This window comes from Protopterus annectens, chromosome 4.part0, assembly GCF_019279795.1.
Source record: "Protopterus annectens isolate FY-2018-M chromosome 4.part0, PAN1.0, whole genome shotgun sequence".
Lineage (NCBI taxonomy): Eukaryota > Metazoa > Chordata > Ceratodontiformes > Protopteridae > Protopterus > Protopterus annectens.
Genome location: NC_056733.1, coordinates 1,009,035,213 through 1,009,057,282, shown reverse-complemented (window position 1 = coordinate 1,009,057,282; position 22,070 = coordinate 1,009,035,213).

Sequence of the window (22,070 nt, the reverse complement as noted above, 5' to 3'; positions counted from 1 at the left end):
AAGGTCAGGGTCATACCGGCCTGGGCTACATGCTCAGAGAGCTCCTCTATGTCTCTTTTCATGTAGTCCAGGGAGGTACGTCTCCAGTCATTCACACCAGCATGGACAATGACTGAGTCATATTTGTACTTGCCTTGGAGTGACCTGAGTGCTTGTGTTATGTGGCGGATCCTAGCACCAGACAGGCAGCTCACCGTGACCTTCTCCTTGTTCAGCCTGGTGAGCAGGACGTCAGTGTGCCTGACGATAGAGTCACCTATTACAAGTGTATCAGGTGTGTTGTTTAGCCTTAAGGGCTGTGACTGTTCGGCACACTGGCTTTGTGAGCTATGTGTTGCACGTGTTTTGTTTTGGGGTAGCGGTTGCTTGGGTGTCTGCTTTGGAGGTATCTGCTGCTTAGGCAGATTTTTATTTAGAGCCTCCAAGTATGTTTTTGTGTGTTTATGTGTTTGGTTTGCTGTCGTGGTAGGTCTACATGAGACTGGAATTGTAGTGAGAGTGGTTTCCTTCTCCTCCTGACTGGTTTCGCCAGTACTGAGTTGAGAGAGCTTAGCCTCCAGTATGACTATATGGTTGCATCTCTCACATGTGTTGGAATTTGTGTGGAGGAGGAGAGGGTTGTCTGTGTACATGAGGCAGTTGTAACATTGCCTCAAGATTCCCAGATTCACCAGCTGGACCAGAGAGGAGATTGACAAATGACCTTTTGACATGCTAGAATAGTATTAGGAATTCCTTTATAATTGAAAAAAGGGGCCAATGGGGAATGAGGTACTCAAGGGGAGTTTGTGAGGGTGTAGTGCTTTTAATATTTTAGTGCTGACTTATATAATTGCTTTAGTGAGCAAGTGCCAGGTAATTTAAATGCAATGTGTTACAGGTAACTTAAATGCAAAAATGACAAACAGTAACTTTCTTTCAAGTGAAACAAGGAAATAAGTACAGTAAGCAATGCAAATATCACTAGGAATCCACAGAAGCACTGAAAAGCCGTGTTTTAGGTGGAATTAGCGTTTCAGGGAAATAACAAGAAAACAAACAGCAAGCATACAAATAAAGCTAGATTCAGCATGCCTGGATCTAGTCTATGCTACAGCAAACAAGGTGTACCAATTTCAGTTAGAAACAGTTCAAATATGCAGGCACTATAAGCCTTTAACAAGAAATTCCCAGCTCAGAAGGGCAGAGTCCAGCCTCTCCTCTCACAAGAGTGCAGACCACGAACCTTCTTAATGTAAAATAACTGGCCTGAAGCCCAAGTGCTTAAACCAGAACTAATACACTTTTAGAAAAACAGACACTGAGCCCTCAATCAGCAGTTCACAACTTAGAAGAATGTAAGCTTTCTGTCCTGCCACCACAGTGCAGGAGACAAACCTTCCTAATGTAAAACAACTGGTCTGAAGCCCAAGTGCTTAATCCAAAAGACTTAGAATGATAGTTACACTTTAATCAAGTTTCTACCAAGCAGTAATAAATACAATTGAATAATTTAAAGAATGCCTGGATTAGTGCTCAAGTTATACAAACAAAGCTAGATTCAGCAGGCCTGGATCTAGTCTATGCTCCAGCAAACAATGTGTACCAATTTCAGTAAGACGCAGTTCAAATATGCAGGCACTATAAGCCTTTAACCAGAAATTCCCAGCTCAGAAGGGCAGAGTCCAGCCTCTCCTCCCACAAGAGTGCAGACCACAAACCTTCTTTATGTAAAACAACTGGCCTGAAGCACAAGTGCTTAAACTAGAATTAATACACTTTTAGAATAACAGACACTGAGCCCTCAATCAGCAGTTCCCAACTTAGAAGGATGTAAGCTACCTGTCCTGCCACCACAGTGCAGGCCACAAACCTTCTTAATGTAAAACAACTGGAACGAAACCCAAGTGCTTAATCCAAAAGACTTAGAATGATAGCTACACTTTAATCAAGTTACTACCAAGCAGTAGTAACGGTCATGAACTGCACATGAATAGTCATGTTGTATAACCTATATAAAATTACAGGTACCACACCTGCACATGAACAATGATGTGGTATAACATATATAAAATGACAGGTATGACATCTGCACATGAACAGTTTAGTTGTATAAAATACATAAAATGAGATGTACCACACCTGCACATGAAGAGACATGTCATATAACCTATATAAAATGACAGGAACCACACTTGCACTAGAACAGCCACGTGGTATAACCTATATAAAATTTCAGGTACCACACCTGGACATGAACAGTCATCTGGTGTAACCTATATAAAATGACAGATACCACACCTGCACAAGAACAGTCATCTCGTATAACGCAGAAAAAATTACAGGTACCACACCTGCACATGAACAATGATGTGGTATAACATATATAAAATGACTGGTACTACATCTGTGCATGAACAGTCATGTTGTATAGCCTATATACGTGTCATTTAATACAGGTTATACCACATGACTGTTCAAGTGCTTGTGTGATACCTGTCATTTTATGTAGGTTATACCACATGACAGCTAATGTTCAGATAGGGTACCTGCCATTATATATACATTATACATATAATATGTGCATATGTGGTACCTGCCGTTTTGTATGGGTTATACAACATGACTGTTTATGTGCAGGTGTGGTACCTGTCATTTTGTATGGGTTATACGAGATGACTATTCTTGTGCAGGTGTGGTACCATTCATTTATATAGGTTACACCATATGACTGTTCATGTCCAGGTGTGGTACCTGAAATTTTATTTAGGTTATACCAAATGACTGTTTTGGTGCAGGTGTGGTTCCTGTCATTTTATATATTTTATACATGACTGTTCATGTGCAGGTGTGGTACCTGTCTTTTTATATAGGTTATACGACATGTCTGTTTATGTGCAGGTGTGGTACCTGTCATTTTATATACTTTATGTAACTAAACTGTTCATGTGCAGATGTAGTATCTGTCATTTTATTTTGTTATACCACATCACTGTTCATGTACAGATGTGGTTACTTTCATTTTATATAGGTTATACAACATGACTGCTCATGCACAGATGTGGTACCAGTCATTTTATATAGGTTATTCCACATGGCTGTTCATGTGTAGATGTGGAACATGTCATTTTTTATGGGTTATATGACATGACTTTTCATGTGCAGGTGTGGTACCTGTAATTTTTTCTGCGTTATACGAGATGACTGTCCTGTGCAGGTGTGGTACCTGTCATTTTATATAGGTTACACCACATGACTGTACTTGTCCAGGTGTGGAACCTGAAATTTTATATAGGTTTTGCCACATGGCTGTTCTGGTGTAGGTGTGGTTCCTGTCATTTTATATAGGTTATATGACACGTCTCTTCATGTGCAGGTTTGGTACATCTCTTTTTATGTATTTTATACAACTAAACTGTTCATGTGCAGATGTGGTACCTGTCATTTTATATATGTTATACCACATCATTGTTCATGTGCAGGTGTGGTACCTGTAATTTTATATAGGTTATACAACATGACTGTTCATGTGCAGGTGTGGTACCTGAAATTCTATGTAGGTTATACCCTGGTGACTGTGCATGTGAAGGTGTGGTACCTGCATTTTCTATATGTTATGCAATGTGATTGTTCATGTGCAGGTGTGGTACCTGTCATTGTATTTAGGTTTTACGACATGACTGTTAATGTGCAGGTGTGGTACCTGTCATTTTATATTGGTTATACAACATGACTATTTATGTTCAAATGTTGTACCTGTCATTTTATATAGGTTATACCACATGAATGTTCTTGTGCAGGTGTGGTACCTGTCATTTTGTATAGGTTATACAACATGGCTTTTCATGTGCAGGTGTAGTACCTATCATTGTATATAGGTTCTACCACATGACTGCTCATGTGCAGATGTGGTACCTGTCATTTTTTATAGGTTATACAACTTGGCTGTTCATGTGCACGTGTGGTACATGTAATTTTATATATATATTATACCACATAATTGTTCATGTGCAGGTGTGGTACCTGTCATTTTATATATTTTATGCAACATGACGGTTCATGTGCAGGTGTGGTTCCTGTCATTTTATATAGGTTAGACCACATGACTGTTCATGTGCAGGTGTGTTACCTGAAAGTTTATATAGGTTATACCATGTGATTGTTCAGGTGCTGGTGTGATACCTGTAATTTTATATAGTTATACAACATGACTATTCATGTGCATATGGTACCTGTCATTTTATATATTTTATACCACATGACTGTTCATGTGCAGGTGTGTTACCTGTCATTTTATATAGGTTATACGACATGACTGTTCATGTGCAGGTGTGTTACCTGTCATTTTATATAGACTATACAACATGACTGTTCATGTGAAATGTGGTACCTGTCATTTTATATAGGTTTCAATACATGACTGTTCATGTACAGGTGTGGTACCTGTCATTTTATATAGGTTATACAACATGACTATTCATGTGCATATGGTACAAGTCATTTCATATATTTTATGCCACATGACTGTTCATGTGCAGATGTGTTACCTGTCATTTTATATAGATTTAGAGATATCAAACTACCGCCCCATTGCTATCCTATCCCCCCTGTCCAAAATTCTGGAAAAATGTATTCATACCCAAGTGATGCATTTCTTAACCTCACATAATCTCCTCTCCTCAACCCAGCACGGCTTCCGCCCAAACCACAGTACAACCACTGCTCTTCTGTCTTTCACCAACCAGGTTAACCAACTTAGAAATAACAACAACTTTGTATCTGCCATATTCTTAGATCTCTCTAAGGCATTTGACATGGTCTCACATAACCTACTACTACACACACTAACATCATTATCCTTTGCCCCCTCTACAACTGCTTGGTTCAGAAACTATTTCTCTGATAGGAAACAATCAGTCAAATGGCAAGGAACCCTATCACCCTTACTATCATCCACCATAGGCGTACCACAAGGCTCAATACTTGGTCCATTACTATTCACTATTTTCACTAATAGACTACACACCTCCACACTGCATGCATCACTCATACAATATGCGGATGACTCCACATTAATCTGCTCAAACCCATCCCTTACCACTCTTCAAAATCTTACCCAGGAATCCTTCAACGCCACGGAAAAATGGATTACTGATATCCAACTGATCCTTAACCCCAACAAGACAAAACTACTACTTTTCTCCCCAACCAAATACAAACCCACACCCCTCTTTTTCACTATCACTTCCAAAAATGGCACCACAATCTCCCCCTCCCATCACACAAAACTCCTTGGCATTGAAATAGATAATGACCTCCACTTCGATGTCCACATCTCCCAAACTATTAAGAAAGTACATAAAAAATTAGGAACACTGTATAAACACAAACACTTCCTAACAGACCAAGCACGAATCACCCTAGCCCAAACCCATCTTCTGTCTACACTACTGTATGCATCTCCTATCTAACCTGCATTAAGAAAACAGACATGAACAAACTAGAATCATGTTATAATAAGATTGCAAAATTCACCAATAACTCTGCTTTTCGTAGCCATCATTGTCTTGCCCTAAAAGAATTACAGTGGTTAGAACTTCCTCATTTAATTAGTTTCCACCAACTTGTCCTCACCTACAACATCCTAAAAAATCCCCACAAGACTCCAGCCTTGAACCAACTACTTAAACAATACTCAGCAAACCGTCCACTCCGCTCATCCAACAAAACCCTGCTGCACATAACTCAAGCCAACAACACTGCAGGAAAAGCTCTATTTGCTCATACCATAGCAAAGACATGGAATAATCTCCCCCAGAATATCTCCTCAGCTCCATCTATCTCACTGTTCAAAAGATCACTTAAATCACACCTCCTGCATTCCTGGCTCTGTCCTTGCATCACATAAATGCTTTCCTGCTCTACCCAAATACTTCCGACCCACTCTACATCCTGCTTTCTATCTCTATACTACAGTACTAAATTCTCCTCAAAACTGATATACAGTGCCTTTCTGTGCTCATGCTCAGTCCTGCATCAGCAAAGTTTGTCTGATCATGCTATCATATGTGATATATCTGATGATTGTATTGATACAATGTAGTCCTTTCATTAGTTTTATACAAATCATTTCTTCATATTGTTTTTTTATATCTTGTATTATAAATAATATCTAGTATTGTGTATATATTGTATTATAAATAAAATCTAGTATTGTGTATATTACCTCCAAACATGTAGCTGTATTAGTGGAGCTTTTCTCCCCGGGACTCCACTATAAATGGACCTCCGTCCAGTCGGACTTTCCCGGTTAACAAATGTAAAATAAAATAATAAAATAAATAAATAAATAAAATATAGGTTATAAGACATGACTGTTCATGTGCAGGTGTGGTACCTGTCATTTTATATATTTTATTCAACATGACTGTTCATGTGCAGGTGTGGTACCTGTCATTTTATATAGATTATATAACATGACTGTTCATGTGCAGGTGTGGTACCTGTTATTTTATATAGGTTATGCTACATGACTGCTCATGTGCAGGTGTGGCACCTGTCATTTTATATATGTTATACAACATGACTATTCATGTGCATATGGTACCTGTCATTTTATATATTTTATACCACATGATTGTTCATATGCAGGTGTATTACCTGTCATTTTATATAGGTTATATGACATGACTGTTCATGTGGTGGTGTGGTACCTGTCATTTTATATATTTTATACAACATGACTGTTCATGTGTAGATGTGGTACCTGTCATTTTATATAGGTTATATGACATGGATTTTCATGTACAGGTGTTTTACCTGTCATTTTGTATAGTTTATGCAACATGACTGTTCATGTGGAGGTGCGGTACCTGTCATTTTATTTAGGTTATACAACATGACTGTTCATGCTCAGGTGTAGTACCTGTCATTTTGTATAGGTTATACAACATGACTTTTCATGTGCAGGTGTGGTACCTGTCATTTTATATAGGTTATACAACATGACTATTCATGTGCATATGGTACCTGTCATTTTATATATTTTATACCACATGCTTCTTCATGTGCAGGTGTTTTACCTGTCATTTTATATAGGTTATATGACATGACTGTTCATGTGCAGGTGTGGTACCTGTCATTTTAAATAGATTATACAACATGACTGTTCATGTGCAAGTGTCGTACCTGTCATTTTATATAGGTTTCACTACATGACTGTTCATGTGCAGGTGTGGTACCTGTCATTTTATATAGGTTATACTACATGACTGCTCATGTGCAGGTGTGGTACCTGTCATTTTATATATGTTATACAACATGACTATTCATGTGCATATGGTACCTGTCATTTTATATATTTTATACCACATGACTGTTCATGTGCAGGTGTATTACCTGTCATTTTATATAGGTTATATGACATGACTGTTCATGTGCTGGTGTGGTACCTGTCATTTTATATATTTTATACAACATGATTGTTCATGTGCAGGTGTGGTACCTGTCATTTTATATAGGTTGTAAAACATGACTGTTCATGTGCAGGTGTGGTACCTGTTATTTTATATAGGTTATACAACATGACTGTTCATGTGCAGATGTGGTACCTGTCATTTTATATAGGTTATATGACATGACTGTTCATGTACAGGTGTGTTACCTGTCATTTTGTATATTTTATGCAACATGACTGTTCATGTGCAGTTGTGGTACCTGTCATTTTATTTAGGTTATACGACATGACTGTTCATGTTCAGGTGTGGTACCTGTCATTTTGTATAGGTCATACAACATGGCTTTTCATGTGCAGGTGTGGTACCTGTCATTTTATATAGGTTATACCACATGACTGTTCATGTACAGATGTGGTACCTGTCATTTTATATAGGTTATACAACATGACTGTTCATGTGCAGTTGTGGTACCCATCATTTTATATATATTATGCCACATATTTGTTCATATGCAGGTGTGGCACCTTCCATTTTATTTATTTTATGCAACATGACTATTTATGTGCAGGTGTGGTACCTGTCATTTTATGTAGGTTATACCACATGACTGTTCATGTGCAGGTGTGGTACCTGAAAGTTTATATAGGTTATACCATGTAACTGTTAAGGTGCAGGTGTGGTACCTGTCATTTTATATATTTTATACATGACTGTTCATTTGCAGGTGTGGTACCTGTCATTTTATATAGGTTATACAATATGACTATTCATGTGCAGATGTGGTACCTGTCATTTTGTATAGGTTATACCACATGACTGCTCATGTGCAGGTGTGGTACCTGTCATTTTACATATTTTATGCAACATGACTTTTCATGTGCAGGTGTGGTTGCTGTCATTTTATTTAGGTCATACTACATGACTGTTCATGGGCAGGTGTGGTACCTGTCAATTTATGTAGGTTATACAACATGACTGTTCATGTGCAGATTTGGTACCTGTCATTTTATATAGGTTATACCACATTACTGTTCATGTGCAGATATGTTACCTGTCATTTTATATAGGTTATAACACATGACTGTTCATGTGCAGATGTGGTACCTGTCATTTTGTATAGGTTATACAAAATGGCTGTTCTTGTGCAGGTGTGGTACCTATCATTTTATATAGGTTATACAACATGACTGTTCATGTGCAGGTGTGGTACCTGTCATTTTATATATTTTATGAAAAATGACTGTTCATGTGCATGTGTGGTACCTGTCATTTAATACAGGTTATACCACATGACTGTTCAAGTCTGGGTGTGATACCTGTCATTTTATGTATGTTATACCACATGACTGCTAATGTTCAGATGTGGTACCTGCCATTATATATACATTATACTACATGACTGCTTATGTGCATATGTGGTACCTGTCATTTTGTATGGGTTATACAACATGACTGTTCATGTGCAGGTGTGGTACCTGTCATTTTTTATGGGTTATACAAGATGACTATTCTTGTGCAGGTGTGGTACCTGTCATTTTATATAGGTTATACCACATGACTGTTCATGTCCAGGTGTGGTACCTGAAATTTTATTTAGGTTATACCACATGACTGTTCTGGTGCAGGTGTGGTTCCTGTCATTTTATATAGGTTATATGACATGTCTCTTCATTTGCAGGTGTGGTACATCTCATTTTATGTACGTTATACAAATAAACTGTTCATGTGCAGATGTGGTACCTCTCATTTTATATATGTTATACCACATCATTGTTCATGTGCAGGTGTGGTACCTGTAATTTTATATAGGTTATACAACATGACTGTTCATGTGCAGATGCGGTACCTGTTATTTTATATAGGTTATACAACATGACTGTTCATGTGCAGGTGTGGTACTTGTCATTTTATATAGGTTATACAATATGACTATTCATGTGCAGATATGGTTCCTGTCATTTTGCATAGTTTACACCACATGACTGTTCATGTGCAGGTGTGGTACCTGTCATTTTACATATTTTATACAACTTGATTTTTCATGGGTAGGTGTGGTACCTTTCATTTTATTTAGGGCATACTACATGACTATTCATGGGCAGGTGTTGTACCTGTAATTTTATGTAGGTAATACAGCATGACTGCTCATGTTCCGATTTGGTAACTGTAATTTTATATAGGTTATACCACATTACTGTTCATGTGCAGATATGTTACCTGTCATTTTATATATCAAAAAGTCCAAAATTAAAAATCCAAGAAAGTAACAGAAGGCTTGCCTGGCAACACAGGACCCAGAATAATCACTTAGAAATTTTGAGTAAATGAAGAACTTTTATTAAACCAAAAAATAGTACCAAGCGCTTTCTCTCGGTTATTACCGAGCTTTTTCAAGGTAACAATACAGATTCTGTTCCTTCTGCCATGGGCCAGCAATACAAACCAAAAAGTCCAAAATTAAAAGTCCAAGAAAGTCACAGAAGGCTTGCCCAGCAACACAGGAGCCAGAGTAATCACTTAGAAATTTTGAGTAAATGAAGAACTTTTATTAAACCAAAAAATAATACCAAGCGCTGTCATTTTATATATGTTATAACACATGCCTGTTCATGTGCAGATGTGGTACCTGTCATTTTGTATAGGTTATACGAAATGGCTGTTCTTGTGCAGGTGTGGTACCTATCATTTTATATACTTTATACAACATGACTGTTCATGTGCAGGTGTGGTACGTGTCATTTTATATAGGTTATAACACATAATTGTTCAAGTGCAGGTGTGGTACCTGTCATTTTATATATTTTATGAAAAATGACTGCTCATGTGCATGTGTGGTACCTGTCATTTAATAGAGGTTATACCACATGACTGTTCAAGTGTGGGTGTGATACCTGTCATTTTATGTATGTTATATCACATGACTGCTACTGTTCAGATGTGGTACCTGCCATTATATATACATTATACTACATGATTGCTTATGTGCATATGTGGTACCTGTCATTTTGTATGCGTTATACAACATGACTGTTCATGTCCAGGTGTGGTACCTGAAATTTTATTTAGGTTATACCACATGACTGTTTTGGTGCAGGTGTGGTTCATGTCATTTTATATATTTTGTACATGACTGTTCATGTGCAGGTGTGGTACCTGCCATTTTATTTTGGTTATACCACATCACTGTTCATATGCAGATGTGGTTACTTTCATTTTATATAGGTTATACAACATGACTGCTGATGTGCAGGTGTGGTACCTGTCATTTTATATAGGTTATTCCACATGGCTGTTCATGGGTAGATGTGTAACCTGTCATTTTTTATAGGTTATATGACATGACTGTTCATGTGCAGATGTGGTACCTGTAATTTATTATGTGTCATACGAGATGACTGTTCTTGTGCAGGTGTGGTACCTGTCATTTTATTTAGGTTATACAACATGACTGTTCATGTTCAGGTGTGGTACCTGTCATTTTGTATAGGTTATACAACATGGCTTTTCATTTGCAGGTGTGGTACCTGTCATTTTATATAGGTTATACCACATGACTGTTCATGTGCAGATGTGGTGCCTGTCATTTTATATAGGTTATACAACATGACTGTTCATGTGCAGTTGTGGTACCCATCATTTTATATATATTATGCCACATATTTGTTCATATGCAGGTGTGGCACCTTCCATTTTATTTATTTTATGCAACATGACTATTTATGTGCAGGTGTGGTACCTGTCATTTTATATAGGTTACACCACATGACTGGTCATGTGCAGGTGTGGTACCTGAAAGTTTATATACGTTATACAATGTAACTGTTAAGGTGCAGGTGTGATACCTGTCATTTTATATATTTTATGCATGACTGTTCATTTGCAGGTGTGGTACCTTTCATTTTATGTAGGTTATACAACATGACTGTTCATTTGCAGGTGTGGTACCTGTCATTTTATATAGGTTATACAATATGAATATTCATGTGCAGATATGGTTCCTGTAATTTTGTATAGGTTACACCACATGACTGTTCATGTGCAGGTGTGGTACCTGTCATTTTACATATTTTATGCAACATGACTGTTCATGTGCAGGTGTGGTACCTGTCATTTTATATAGGTTATACAATATGACTATTCATGTGCAGATATGGTACCTGTCATTTTGCATAGGTTACACCACATGACTGTTCATGTGCAGGTGTGGTACCTGTCATTTTACATATTTTATGCAACTTGACTTTTCATGTGCAGGTGTGGTACCTTTCATTTTATTTAGGTCATACTACATGACTGTTCATGGGCAGGTGTGGTACCTGTCATTTTATGTAGGTTATAAAACATGACTGCTCATGTGCCGATTTTCTACCTGTCATTTTATATAGGTTATACCACTTTACTGTTCATATGCAGATATGTTACCTGTCATTTTATCTATCAAAAAGTCCAAAATTAAAAATCCAAGAAAGTCACAGAAGGCTTGCAGAATAATCACTTAGAAATTTTGAGACAATGAAGAACTTTTATTAAACCCAAAAATAATACCAAGCGCTTTCTCTCAGTTATTACTGAGCTTTTTCAAGGTAACAATACAGAATCTGTTCCTTCTGCCATGGGCCAGCTATACAAACCAAAAAGTCCAAAATTAAAAATCCAAGAAAGTCACAGAAGGCTTGCATGGCAACACAGGACCCAGAATAATCACTTAGAAATTTTGAGTAAATTAAGAACTTTTATTAAACCAAAAAATAATACCAAGCGTTGTCATTTTATATAGGTTATAACACATGACTGTTCATGTGCAGATGTGGTACCTCTCATTTTGCATAGGTTATATGAAATGTCTGTTCTTGTGCAGGTGTGGTACCTTGCATTTTATATAGGTTATACAACATGACTTTTCATGTGCAGGTGTGGTACGTGTCATTTTATATAGGTTATAACACATAATTGTTCAAGTGCAGGTGTGGTACCTGTCATTTTATATATTTTATGAAAAATGACTGTTCATGTGCATGTGTGGTACCTGTCATTTAATACAGGTTATACCACATGACTGTTCAAGTCTGGGTGTGATACCTGTCATTTTATGTATGTTATACCACATGACTGCTAATGTTCAGATGTGGTACCTGCCATTATATATACATTATACTACATGATTGCTTATGTTTGTATGTGGTACCTGTCATTTTGTATGCGTTATATGACATGACTGTTCATGTCCAGGTGTGGTACCTGAAATTTTATTTAGGTTATACCACATGACTGTTTTGGTGCAGGTATGGTTCATGACATTTTATATAGTTTGTACATGACTGTTCATGTGCAGGTGTGGTACCTGTCATTTTATATACGTTATGTAACTAAACTGTTCATGTGCAGATGTAGTACCTGTCATTTTATTTTGGTTATACCACATCACTGTTCATCTGCAGATGTGGTTACTTTCATTTTATATAGGTTATACAACATGACTGCTCATGTGCAGGTGTGGTACCAGTCATTTTATATAGGTTATTCCACATGGCTGTTCATGTGTAGATGCGGAACCTGTCATTTTTATGGGTTATATGACATGACTGTTCATGTGCAGGTGTGGTACCTGTAATTTGTTATGCGTTATACGAGATGACTGTTCTTGTGCAGGTGTGGTACCTGTCATTTTATATAGGTTATACCACATGACTGTTCATGTCCAGGTGTGGTTCCTGAAATTTTATATAGGTTATACCATGTGACTGTTCTGGTGCAGGTGTGGATCCTGTCATTTTATATTGGTTATACAACATGACTGTTTATTTTCAAATGTTGTACCTGTCATTTTATATAGGTTATACCACATGAATGTTCTTGTGCAGATGTGGTACCTGTCATTTTGTATACGGTATACAACATGACTTTTCATGTGCAGGTGTGGTACCTATCATTTTATATACATTATACCACATGACTGCTCATGTGCAGATGTGGTACCTATCATTTTATTTAGGTTATACAACTTGACTGTTCATGCGCATGTGTGGTACATGTCATTTTATATATATTATACCACATAATTATTCATGTGCATGTGTGGTACCTGTCATTTTATATAGGTTATACCACATGACTTTTCATTTGCAGGTGTGTTACCTGAAAGTTTATGTAGGTTATACCATGTGATTGTTCAGGTGCATGTGTGATACCTGTCATTTTATATAGGTTATACAACATGACTATAGATGTGCATATGGTACCTGTCATTTTATATAATTTATACCACATGACTGTTCATGTGCAGGTGTGGTACCTGCCATTTTATATAGGTTATACAACATGACTGTTCATGCGCAGATGTGGTACCAGTCATTTTGTGTAGGTTATTCCACATGGCTGTTCATGTGTAGATGTGGAACCTATCTTTTTTTATGGGTTATATGACATGACTGTTTATGTGCAGGTGTGGTACCTGTAATTTTTTATGCGTTATACGAGATGACTGTTCTTGTGCAGGTGTGGTACCTGTCATTTTATATAGGTTATACCACGTGACTGTTCTGGTGCAGGTGTGGTTCCTGTCATTTTATATAGGTAATATGACATGTCTCTTCATGTGCAGGTGTGGTGCATCTCATTTTATGTACGTTATACAACTAAACTGTTCATGTGCAGATGTGGTACCTCTCATTTTATATATGTTATACCACATCATTGTTCATGTGCAGGTGTGGTACCTGTAATTTTATATAGGTTATTTAACATGACTGTTCATGTGCAGGTGTGGTACCTGAAATTTTATGTAGGTTATACCCTGGTGACTGTGCATGTGAAGGTGTGGTACCTGCATTTTCTATATGTTATGCAATGTGATTGTTCATGTGCAGGTGTGGTACCTGTCATTGTATTTAGGTTTTACGACATGACTGTTCATGTGCAGGTGTGGTACCTGTCATTTTATATTTGTTATACAACATGACTGTTTATGTTCAAATGTTGTACCTGTCATTTTATATAGGTTATACCACATTAATGTTCTTGTGCAGGTGTGGTACCTGTCAATTTGTATAGGTTATACAACATGGCTTTTCATGTGCAGGTGTGGTACCTATCATTGTATATAAGTTCTACCACATGACTGCTCATGTGCAGATGTGGTACCTGTCATTTTTTATAGGTTATACAACTTGACTGTTCATGTGCATGTGTGGTACATGTCATTATATATATTATACCACATAATTGTTCATGTGCAGGTGTGGTACCTGTCATTTATATATTTTATGCAACATGACGGTTCATGTGTAGGTGTGGTTCCTGTCATTTTATATAGTTTAGACCACATGACTGTTCATGTACAAGTGTGTTACCTGAAAGTTTATATAGGTTATACCATGTGATTGTTCAGGTGCTGGTGTGATACATGTCATTTTATATAGGTATACAATATGACTATTCATGTGCATACGGTTCCTGTCATTTTATATATTTTATACCACATGACTGTTCATGTGCAGGTGTGTTACCTGTCATTTTATATAGGTTATACGACATGACTGTTCATGTGCAGGTGTGGTACCTGTCATTTTATATAGATTATACAACATGACTGTTCATGTGCAAGTGTGGTACCTGTCATTTTATATAGGTTTCAATACATGACTGTTCATGTGCAGGTGTGGTACCTGTCATTTTATATAGGTTATACAACATGACTATTCATGTGCATATGGTACCTGTCATTTTATATATTTTATGCCACATGACTGTTCATGTGCAGATGTGTTACCTGTCATTTTATATAGGTTATAAGACATGACTGTTTATGTGCAGGTGTGGTACCTGTCATTTTATATATTTTATACAACATGACTGTTCATGTGCAGGTGTGGTACCTGTCATTTATATAGATTATATAACATGACTGTTCATGTGCAGGTGTGGTACCTGTTATTTTATATAGGTTATACTACATGATTGCTCATGTGCAGGTGTGGTACCTGTCATTTTATATAGGTTATACAACATGACTATTCATGTGCATATGGTACCTGTCATTTTATATATTTTATGCCACATGACTGTTCATGTGCAGATGTGTTACCTGTCATTTTATATAGGTTATAAGACATGACTGTTTATGTGCAGGTGTGGTACCTGTCATTTTATATATTTTATACAACATGACTGTTCTTGTGCAGGTGTGGTACCTGTAATTTTATAATAGGTTATACCACTTATACCACATGAGTGTTCATGTCCAGGTGTGGTACCTGAAATTTTATATAGGTTATAGAACATGACTGTTCATGTGCAGGTGTGGTACCTGTCATTTTATATAGGTTATATGACATGACTGTTCATGTGCAGATGTGGTACTTGTCATTTTATATAGGATATATGACATGACTGTTCATGTGCAGGTGTGGTACCTCTCATTTTCTATATGTTATATGACATGACTGTTCATGTGCAGATGTGGTACTTGTCATTTTATATAGGATATACGACATGACTGTTCATGTGCAGGTGTGGTACCTGAAATTTTATATAGGTTATACCCAGGTGACTGTGCATGTGTAGGTGTGGTACCTGCATTTTCTATATGTTATGCAATGTGATTGTTCATGTGCAGGTGTGGTACCTGTCATTGTATTTAGGTTTTATGACATGACTGTTCATGTGCAGGTGTGGTACCTGTCATTTTATATTGGTTATACAACATGACTGTTTATTTTCAAATGTTGTACCTGTCATTTTATATAGGTTATACCACATGAATGTTCTTGTGCAGGTGTGGTACCTGTCATTTTGTATAGGTTATACAACATGGCTTTTCATGTGCAGGTGTGGTACCTATCATTGTATATAAGTTCTACCACATGACTGCTCATGTGCAGATGTGGCACCTGTCATTTTTTATAGGTTATACAACTTGACTGTTCATGTGCACGTGTGGTACATGTCATTTTATATATATTATACCACATAATTGTTCATGTGCAGGTGTGGTACCTGTCATTTTATATATTTTATACAACATGGCTGTTCATGTGCAGGTGTGGTACCTGTCATTTATATAGATTATATAGCATGACTGTTCATGTGCAGGTGTGGTACCTGTTATTTTATATAGGTTATACTACATGATTGCTCATGTGCAGGTGTGGTACCTGTCATTTTATATATGTTATACAACATGACTATTCATGTGCATATGTTACCTGTCATTTTATATATTTTATACCACATGATTGTTCATATGCAGGTGTATTACCTGTCATTTTATATAGGTTATATGACATGACTGTTCATGTGGTGGTGTGGTACCTGTCATTTTATATAGGTTATACAACATGACTATTCATGTGCATATGGTACCTGTCATTTTATATATTTTATACCACATGACTGTTCATGTGCAGGTGTGGTACCTGTCATTTTATATAGGTTATACAACATGACTGTTCATGTGCAGGTGTGGTACCTGTCATTTTATATAGGTTATACCACATGACTGTTCATGTGCAGATGTGGTACCTGTCATTTTATATAGGTTATACAACATGACTGTTCATGTGCAGGTGTGGTACCTGTCATTTTATATAGGTTATACGACATGACTGTTCATGTGCAGGTGTGGTACCTGTCATTTTATATATTTTATACAACATGACTGTTCATGTGCAGGTGTGGTACCTGTCATTTTATATAGATTATACAACATGACTGTTCATGTGCAGGTGTGGTACCTGTCATTTTATATAGGTTATACTACATGACTGCTCATGTGCAGGTGTGGTACCTGTCATTTTATATATGTTATACAACATGACTATTCATGTGCATATGGTACCTGTCATTTTATATATTTTATACCACATGACTGTTCATGTGCAGGTGTATTACCTGTCATTTTATATAGGTTATATGACATGACTGTTCATGTGGTGGTGTGGTACCTGTCATTTTATATATTTTATACAACATGACTGTTCATGTGGAAGTGCGGTACCTGTCATTTTATTTAGGTTATACGACATGACTGTTCATGTTCAGGTGTAGTACCTGTCATTTTGTATAGGTTATACAACATGACTGTTCATGTGCAGGTGTGGTACCTGTCATTTTATATAGGTTATACCACATGACTGTTCATGTGCAGATGTGGTACCTGTCATTTTATATAGGTTATACAACATGACTATTCATGTGCATATGGTACCTGTCATTTTATATATTTTATACCACATGCTTCTTCATGTGCAGGTGTTTTACCTGTCATTTTATATAGGTTATATGACATGACTGTTCATGTGCAGGTGTGGTACCTGTCATTTTAAATAGATTATACAACATGACTGTTCATGTGCAAGTGTCATACCTGTCATTTTATGTAGGTTTCACTACATGACTGTTCATGTGCAGGTGTGGTACCTGTCATTTTATATAGGTTATACTACATGACTGCTCATGTGCAGGTGTGGTACCTGTCATTTTATATATGTTATACAACATGACTATTCATGTACAGATGTGTTACCTGTCATTTTGTATATTTTATGAACATGACTGTTCATGTGCAGTTGTGGTACCTGTCATTTTATATAGGTTATACGACATGACTGATCATGTGCAGGTGTGGTACCTGTCATTTTAAATAGATTATACAACATGACTGTTCATGTGCAAGTGTCGTACCTGTCATTTTATATAGGTTTCACTACATGACTGTTCATGTGCAGGTGTGGTACCTGTCATTTTATATAGGTTATACTACATGACTGCTCATGTGCAGGTGTGGTACCTGTAATTTTATATATGTTATACAACATGACTATTCATGTGCATATGGTTCCTGTCATTTTATATATTTTATACATTATGACTGTTCATGTGCAGGTGTATTACCTGTCATTTTATATAGGTTATATGACATGACTGTTCATGTGCAGGTGTGGTACCTGTCATTTTGTATATTTTATGCAACATGACTGTTCATGTGCAGTTGTGGTACCTGTCATTTTATATAGGTTATATGACATGACTGTTCATGTACAGATGTGGTACCTGTCATTTTATATAGGTTATACAACATGACTGTTCATGTGCAGTTGTGGTACCTGCCATTTTATTTAGGTTATACGACATGACTGTTCATGTGCAGGTGTGGTACCTGTCATTTTATATAGGTTATACAACATGACTGTTCATGTGCAGGTGTGGTACCTGTCATTTTATATAGGTTATACCACATGACTGTTCATGTGCAGGTGTGGTACCTGTCATTTTATATAGGTTATACCACATGGCTGTTCATTTGCAAGTGTAATACCTATCATTTTGTATAAGTTATACAATATGACTATTCATGTGCAGATATGGTACCTGTCGTTTTATATATTTTATACATGACTGTTCATTTGCAGGTGTGGTGCCTGTCATTTTATATAGGTTATACAACATGACTGTTCATTTGCAGGTGTGGTACCTGTCATTTTATATAGGTTATACAATATGACTATTCATGTGCAGATATGGTACCTGTCATTTTGTATAGGTTATACCACATGACTGTTCATGTGCAGGTGTGGTACCTGTCATTTTACATATTTTATGCAACATGACTGTTCATGTGCAGGTGTGGTACCTGTCATTTTATTTAGGTTATACAACATGACTGTTCATGTTCTGGTGTAGTACATGTCATTTTGTATAGGTTATACAACATGACTTTTCATGTGCAGGTGTGGTACCTGTCATTTTATATAGGTTATACCACATGACTGTTCATGTGCAGATGTGGTACCTGTCATTTTATTTAGGTTATACAACTTGACTGTTCATGCGCATGTGTGGTACATGTCATTTTATATATATTATACCACATAATTATTCATGTGCAGGTGTGGTACCTGTCATTTTATATATTTTATGCAACATGAGTGTTCATGTGCAGGTGTGGTACCTGTCCTTTTATATAGGTTATACAAAATGACTGTTCATGTGCAGGTGTGGTACCTGTCATTTTATATAGGTTATACAACCTGACTGTTCATGTGCAGGTGTGGTACCTGTCCTTTTATATAGGTTATACAAAATTACTGTTCATGAGCAGATGTGGTACCAGTCATTTTATGTAGGTTATTCCACATGGCTGTTCATGTGTAGATGTGGAACCTGTCGTTTTTTATGGGTTATATGACATTTCATGTGCAGGTGTGGTACCTGTAATTTTTTATGCATTATACGAGATGACTGTTCTTGTGCAGGTGTGGTACCTGTCATTTTATATAGGTTATACCACTTATACCACATGACTGTTCATGTCCAGGTGTGATACCTGAAATTTTATATAGGTTATACCACTTGACTGTTCTGGTGCAGGTGTGGTTCCTGTCATTTTATATAGGTTATATGACATGTCTCTTCATGTGCAGGTGTGGTACATCTCATTTTATGTGCGTTATACAACTAAACTGTTCATGTGCAGATGTGGTACCTCTCATTTTATATATGTAATACCACATCATTGTTCATGTGCAGGTGTGGTACCTGTAATTTTATATAGGTTATACAACATGACTGTTCATGTGCAGGTGTGGTACCTGTCATTTTATATAGGTTATACAACATGACTGTTCATGTGCAGGTGTGGTACCTGCATTTTATATATGTTATGCAATGTGATTGTTCATGTGCAGGTGTGGTACCTGTCATTTTATATAGGTTATACAACATGACTGTTCATGTGCAGGTGTGGTACCTGTCATTTTATATTGGTTATACAACATGACTGTTTATTTTCAAATGTTGTACCTGTCATTTTATATAGGTTATACCACATGAATGTTCTTGTGCAGGTGTGGTACCTGTCATTTTGTATAGGGTATACAACATGGCTTTTCATGTGCAGGTGTGGTACCTATCACTTTATATAGGTTATATCACATGACTGCTCATGTGCAGATGTGGTACCTGTCATTTTATATAGGTTATACAACTTGACTGTTCATGCGCACATGTGGTACATGTCATTTTATATATATTATACCACATAATTGTTCATGTGCAGGTGTGGTACCTGTCATTTTATATATTTTATGCAACATGACTATTCATGTGCAGGTGTGGTACCTGTCATTTTATTTAGGTTATACCACATGACTGTTCATGTGCAGGTGTGTTACCTGAAAGTTTATATAGGTTATACCATGTGATTGTTCAGGTGCAGGTGTGATACCTGTCATTTTATATAGGTTATACAACATGACTATTCATGTGCATATGGTACCTGTCATTTTATATATTTTATACCACATGACTGTTCATGTGCAGGTGTGTTTCCTGTTCATAGGTTCATAGATTCATAGATTATACAACATGACTGTTCATGTGCAAGTGTGGTACCTGTCATTTCATATAGGTTTCAGTACATGACTGTTCATGTGCAGGTGTGGTACCTGTCATTTTATATAGGTTATACCACATGACTGTTCATGTGCAGATGTGGTACCTGTCATTTTATATAGGTTATACAAAATGACTATTCATGTGCATATGGTAACTGTCATTTTATATATTTTATACCACATGACTGTTCATGTGCAGGTGTGTTACCTGTCATTTTATATAGGTTATACAACATGACTGTTCATGTGCAGGTGTGATACCTGTCATTTTATATATTTTATACAACATGACTGTTCATGTTCAGGTGTGGTACCTGAAATTTTAAATAGGTTATACCCATGTGACTGTGCATGTGCAGGTGTGGTACCCATATTTTTATATATTTTATGCAAAAATAATTTTCATGTGCAGGTGTGGTACCTGTCATTTTATTTACGTTATGCAACATGACTGTTCATGTGCAGATTTGGTACCTGTCATTTTATATAGGTTATACAACAAGACTGTTCATGTGCAGATATGGTGCCTGTCATTTTATATAGGTTATAACACATGACTATTCATGTGCTGATATGGTACCTGTCATTTTGTATAGGTTGTACGAAATGGCTGTTCATGTGCAGGTGTGATACCTATCATTTTTATAGGTTATACCACATAATTGTTCATATGCAGGTGTGGTACCTGTCATTATTTATATTTTATGAAGCATGACTGTTCATGTGCAGGTGTGGTACCTTTCATTTTATACAGGTTATACCACATGACTGTTCAACTGCAGGTGTGGTACCTTTCATTTTATGTAGGGTGATACCACATGACTTTTAACGTTCAGATGTGGTCCCCGTCATTTTATATACATTATACTACATGACTGCTCAGGGCAGCCATGGTGATGCAGTGGTTTGCATTGTCGCCTCACAGCAAGAGGTCTGGTTCGATCTTTGGCTGGAGTTCCTTCTGTGCAGAGTCTGCATGCCCTACCTGTGGTTGTGTGGGTTTCCTCCGGGTGCTCCGGTTTCCTCCCACATCCCAAAGACATGCTGCAGGTGGATTGGAGACTCTAAATTGGTCCTAGGTGTGAGACTGTGTGTGTGTGTGTGTGTGTGTGTGTGTGTGTGTGTGTGTGTGTGTGTGTGTGTGCCATCCTTGGAAAGTTGGGCACCAGGCTGGCAACTCAAAACTGTAAAACTCCACTGCCAATCATGAGCGGACAGGTGATACGCTGTGGCGACCCCTAAC